Here is a 6,676-nt window from a genome sequence, read left to right as displayed (position 1 = left end):
AGACTCACCGGATCCATCCGTCCGAAGGGATCCCCCGCATGCGTCGTAATGATTCGATGCATGCGTGGAATTCCTTTTATGACGGCGTCGCGCACGTCGCCGCGTCATCATCGCGGCGCGACACGTCATCGCGATGGGATTTCGGCGCGGATTTCGATCCGATGGTGAGTACACTCCATCGGATCCAAATCCGTTGAAATCCTCGAGAGGATTTATCCGCGGATACGGTCCGGTGGACCGTATCCGCAGATAAATCCTCTCGTGTGTACTAGGCCTAACCTGGTAAGCGTAAAAAAAAGTTTAAAGCGTCGCCTATGGAGATTTTTAGGTACCGTAGTTTGTCGCAATTCCACGAGTGCGTGCAATTATAAAGCGTGACATGCTTGGTATCTATTTACTCGGCGTAACATCATCAATTGGGCTAATTTTACTTTTTAATTTTTTTTTTTAATTCATGAAAGTACATTTTTCCCAAAAAGTTTAAAACACCGCCGCACAAATACCGTGTGACATAAAATATTGCAACAATCGCCATTTTATTCTCTAGATTCTCTGCTAAAAAAAATATATATAATGTTTGGGGGTTCTAAGTAATTTTCTAGCCAAAAATATGGATTTTAACTTGTAAACACCAAATGTCATAAATAGGCGTAGGCATGAAAGGGTTAACCATGGCTACGGTTAAGCACTAGATCTATTGCGAAACGCGTCAGCTGTCCAGGTTTTTGGTTCGTGTGCTGTGACTTGTAGTGCTGTTCCTAATTCAATAAAGGCAACCATTGTTCAGAGTGCGGCTGTCTAGAAACATCCTTTGTTCCTGTTTTGCTGAACGCATTAACTGCACCTGTAGTATCTCCATCAAGGCTCCCACCTAGAGCGGCTATTTTCCCTCTCCCAATTGAGGGGGCTGCCTGCCGATTCTGCAGGCAGCGGTCTTCGGGGTACAAAGTACGTGGTGACCTTGCTGGCATGATGCTCTACAGGTCTAAGGCAGTAAATACCTGGAGGGAAAGATGGGGGGCTGTGGGGCGCACCCACTGAGAGAAGATCGAACCCGTGGGCCCTGCAGCCTGTGTTGGTGAGTTCCACTGTACTAGTGGGGCAGTTGGCAGCATTCCCCTACAGTTCCCTGTTCTGTATTGACTACTAGACTGTGGTTTCCTAAAGCAGAGCACTACACTGCACGATGGCAGGATTCAAAAATTGGGCACTCCAGTGCTGCGTGTATGATGTCATCGCAGGCACCATTTTACCAGTTCCTTATACACAGAAGTATGTGTTTTTAGGCTCCTGCAGCTCAGAATGACCAGCTGATTCAGACTATTGCCTACACCCCTCTCGGCCATTTCCATTGGGGTATAACAGGCCTACAGAGTAAGCAAGCTGTGGATTTGTGCAGGATTAAAGGTGCGGGAGAGGATGGGTTCTTGCAAGCTTGTGACTCAAACATGGGTGCTTTCGATCCCCTACTCCCCTTTTGTGGAAGGTTGAGGTGTCCAGGCAACATCCTCAATAGGAGGAAACCTCAGAGGATCAGGAATCCTTTGTACTGGAGTCCACCCAGGAGGCATCTTTAGGGAGGATCAGTAATCCTTTGTGGCGGAGTCCTCCCAGGAGGTATTTTGACGGAGGTTCAGGAATCCTATGTTGTGGAGATATCTCTATGGAGAATCAGGAATCCCTTGTGGTGGAGTGCTCTCAGGAGGCATCGCTATGGAGAATCCGAAATCCTTTGTGGTGGTGTCCTCCCAGGAGACATCTCTATGAAGGATCAGGAATCCTTTGGGGTGGAGTCCCCCCCCAGGAGGCATCTATAGGAAGGATCAGGAATCCTTTGTTGTGGAGACATCTCTATGGAGAATCAGGAATCCTTTGTGGTGGAGTCCCCCCAGGAGGCATCTCTACGGAGGATCAGGAATCCTTTGTGGCGGAGTCCTCCAAAGGAGGTATCTCTACGGAGGATCATGAATCCTTTGTTGTGAAGTCCCCCCAGGAGGCATCTCTAGGGAGGATCAGGAATCCTTTGGGGTGGAGTCCTCCCAGGAGGCATCTCTAGGGAGGATCAGGAATCCTTTGTTGTGGAGACATCTCTATGGAGAATCAGGAATCCTTTGTGGTGGAGTCCTCCCAGGAGGCATCTCTATGGAGAATCAGGAATTCTTTTATGACGTCCTCTCAGGATGCATCTCTAGGGAGGATCATGAATCTTTTGTGGTGGAGTCCTCACAGGGGGCATCTCTAGGGAGGATCAGGAAACCTTTAGTGGTGTGCAGTCCTCACAGGGGGCATCTCTAGGGAGGATCAAGCATCCTTTGTGGTGGAGTCCCCCCCCCCCCCCTCAGGAGACATCTCTAGGGAGGATCAGTAATGCTTTGTGGCGGAGTCCTCCCAGGAGGTATCTCTACGGAGGATCAGGAATCCTTTGTGGTGGAGTCCTCCCAGGAGGCATCTCTATGGAGAATCAGGAATCCTTTGTGGTGAAGTCCTCTCAGGGTGCATCTCTAGGGAGGATCAGGAATCTTTTGTGGTGGAGTCCTCACAGGGGGCATCTCTAGGGAAGATCAGGAATTCTTTGTGGTAGAGTCCTTACAGGGGGCATCTCTAGGGGGGATCAGGAAACCTTTAGTGGTGCAGTCCTCGCAGGGGGCATCTCTAGGGAGGATCATGCATCCTTTGTGGTGCAGTCCTCACAGGGGGAATCTCTAGGGAGGATCAAGCATCCTTTGTGGTGGAGTGCCCCCAGGGGGCATCTCTAGGGAGGATCAGTAATCCTTTGTGGCGGAGTCCTCCCAGGAGGTCTCTCTACGGAGGATCAGGAATCCTTTGTTATGGAGAATCAGAAATCCTTTGTGGTAAAGTCCTCCCAGGAGACATCTCTACGAAGGATCAGGAATCCTTTGTGGTGGAGTCCTCCCAGGAGGCATCTCTAGGGAGGATCAGGAATCCTTTCCCGCACCAGACGTCGACACCCCTTCTGCAGCCCCCGCACCACACACTGACACCCTTATTCAACCACAAATATAGTGCCGGACCTGATCCTTTGTGGTGGAGTCCTCCCAGGAAGCATCTCTAGTGAGGATCAGGAATCCTTTGTGAGGGAGGATCAGGAATCCTTGGTGGGGGAATCCTCCCAGGAGGCATCTCTACGGAGGATCAGGAATCCTTTGTTGTGGAGATATCTCTATGGAGTATCGGGAATCCTTTATGGTGGAATCTCTGAGGGGGCATCTCTAGGGAGGATCAGGAATCCTTTGTGGTGGAGTCCTCCCAGGAGGCATCTCAGGGTCCAGGGCTGTTTCAGGCACACAACTTCCTGATGGGCCTCCCAGCACATATGGCCCATGCTAACTTAAAATGACCACTTCTGGAACCCTCTTCTTCAAGGATCACTGGTTTTGGGTCCTGTCGGCTGCCAAAACAATCAAATCTTTTTTGTTACACCCTCCCTTGCAGGAAAACAAATGCTGATTTCAGCTTGCCTTAAGATTGTATTTGCACCTCCAACGAGATTTGCTCCGCAATACCCTATAGAGGAGGAATTCTGCAGACAAATTGGGTTCTCCAGCTGTTGACCTCCAGTGGATGAGGTCCAAAATGTATTTTCCTGATTGTGCGATTGGCTCCATGATTTTTCTCAGGAATCTGCACTAAGACAGATGCCCCAATATGTCTAGATAACCAGGCAGGCTGTTCAAAGCCGGGCCTCGGGCCGGACTTTGTACATGCCTGCCCTAGGGAATAAAAATTTTCAAACACGTCTTTGGGAAAAAATAAACTTTAATGATTATTTAAAAAAAAAAAAAAACACAATATATCCCCCCTAAAGTTTTGGTAAAATTCGAAATCTGGTGTTATGCCGAGTCACTAGATACCTAACATGTCATGCTTTAAATTTGTGCGCGCTCGTGGAATGGTGACAAACTACGGTACTTAAAAACCTCCATAGGGTTAAAAAAAAAGGGGTAGGTAATGGCGCAAACTGCAGTCAATCATGCCCAAAAAAACATAGGCCCGGATTCAGATACAATAGTGTATCTATCGGCGGGCGTAACGTATGTCAGATACGTTACGCCGCCATAAATTAGGGCGCAAGTTCCGTATTCAGAACTTGCGCCCTAAGTTACGGGCGGTGTAACGTATGTGGTCCGGCGTAAGCCCGCCTAATTCAAATGTGGATGATGTGGGCGTGTTTTATTTAAATTAATTGTGACCCCGCGTATTTGCCGTTTTTACGAACAGCGCATGCGCTGTCCGTGAACGTTTCCAAGTGCGCATGCTCCAAATTACGCCGCAAACTGTCAATGCTTTCGACGCGAACGTAATTTACGTACAGCCGTATTCGCGAACGACTTACGTAAACGACGTAAAATACGACGCTGTTCGGTCGTTTCCGACGTCCATACTTAACATGAATAAACCCCTGCTTTATGAGGGGTAACTTGACACCGGAAAAAGCGTTACGCAAACGACGTAAAAAAATGCGCCAAGCGGACGTACGTTTCTGAATCTGCGTATCTACCTAATTTGCATATTCAACGCGGAAGTCTAGGGAAGCGCCTCTAGCGGTCAGCGTAAATATTGCACCCTAAGATACGATGGCGTAGGAGACTTACGCCGCTCGTATCTAGGCAACATAGAGGCGTATCTGATTCTATGAATCAGACGCCAAGATGCGACGGCCCGCACTCAGAGTTACGACGGCGTATCTGGGGGAGCCGTCCACCTGCTCTGTGTATGGAGATGGGTCAAGGGGAGAGGGCAGGAATGCTTGTGGCACGCGGCGGCGTCTGACGTCACCAAAAGTTGTTCCAATGTTTCAGAGCATGCACACTCTCGATGGAAGGGATAGGCGGGCTCCTTTGTCACGTTGAAAGAAAGACATAAGAAGTCCCATTTGCAAGAAGCAGCAAAGAGAAGAAGAAGGGGCTCTGGTCAGATGAGACCAAAATTGAACTTTTTTTACCTAAAAGCAAAACGCTATGTGTGGGGAAAACTAACACTGAACATCCCCCTGAACACACCATCCCCACTGTGAAACATGGTGGTGGCAGCATCATGTTGTAGGGATGCTTTTCTTCAGCAGGGACAGGGAAGCTGGTCAGAGATGATGGAAAGATGGATGGAGCCAAATACAGGCCAATCTTAGAAGAAAACCTGTTAGTCTACAAAAGACTTGAGACTGGGGGATGTTCACCTTCCAGCAGGACAACGACCCTAAACACAGCCAGAGCTACAATGGAATGGTTTACATCAAAGCATATTCATGTGTTAGAATGACCCAATCACAGTGCAGACCTAAATCACATTGAGAATCTGTGGCAAGACCTGAAAATTGCTGATCACAGACGCTCTCCATCCAATCTGACAGAGCTTGAGATATTTTACAAAGAAGAAGAATGGGGAGAAATGTCCCTCTCTAGATGAGCAAAGCTGGTAGAGACACCCCCAAAAAGACTTGCAGCTGTAATTGGAGAGAAAGGGGGTTCTACAAAGTATTGACTCCGGGGGGCGCTATACAAATACCCCACACACTTTTACAGATTTATTTGTATTTTGTATTTTCCTTCCAATTCACAATGATGTGTCACTTTGTGTTGGTCCATCACAGAAAATCCCAATAAAATACATTTACGTTTTTGGATGTAACCTGAGAAAATGTGGAGAATCTCAGGGGGTATGAATACTTTTTCCAGGCACTGTATACAGTAGGTCACGGGGGTATAATCTGTTGGGTATTGTGTATATTGGGGTACGTTAGCAGACAGGGGTTATAATATGTTGGATTACAATATAGGGTATGAACGGGCGTTATGTTGTATATTGGGGTACACTATATATATAGGTCATAAGAGTATTACATTTTAGGGTACAGGATATTATGTATATTGGAGTACAGGCTATTATTTATATGGGGGTTTATTGGGGTACACTACATACAGGTCACAGGAGTGTAATATGTTGGGGTACATATGTATGTTGGAATACAGGGGGTATAATATGTTGGGGTACAGAGAGTATATTGTATATAGGGGTATGCACAGGCCAGATGTATATTGGGGGGGGGGGGTACTATATATAATATGTTGAGGCAAACAGGTATATTATGTATTTTGGGGTACAGGGGTATATATTATATATGAGTAAGGCTCACACTGAAACGCGTCAGCTGTTTTCTTTTTAATGCTCATGTGGAGCCAATACATTTTTGCATCGTGGACTTCTGAGTTGCCGGCTCTTCTCTCTTATATATTGTATATTATATATATTGGGGTATAAAATGTTGGGGTACAGGGTGTATAATATATGTATATTGGGGTATAACATGGAGTACAGGGGAGAATATTATATATTGGGTATAAAATGTTGGGGTGCATGGTGTATAGTATATATATATATATTGGGGTATAAAATGTTGGGGGACAGGGGTGTATAATATATATATTGAGGTATAAAATGTTGGGGTGCAGGGTGTATAATATATATTGGGGTATAAATGTTGGGGTACAGGGGTGTATAATATATATTAGGGTATAACATGTTGGGGTGCAGGGTATATAATATATTGGGGTATACAATGGGGTACAGGGTGTATATTATATATATTGGGGTGTAATATGTTGGGGTACAGGTTGAATATTACATATTGGGGTACAGGTTGTATATTACATATATTGGG

Source organism: Rana temporaria, chromosome 4, assembly GCF_905171775.1.
Source record: "Rana temporaria chromosome 4, aRanTem1.1, whole genome shotgun sequence".
NCBI lineage: Eukaryota > Metazoa > Chordata > Amphibia > Anura > Ranidae > Rana > Rana temporaria.
The sequence above is the reverse complement of the archived record's forward strand: the minus strand, read 5'-3'. Positions refer to the sequence as shown.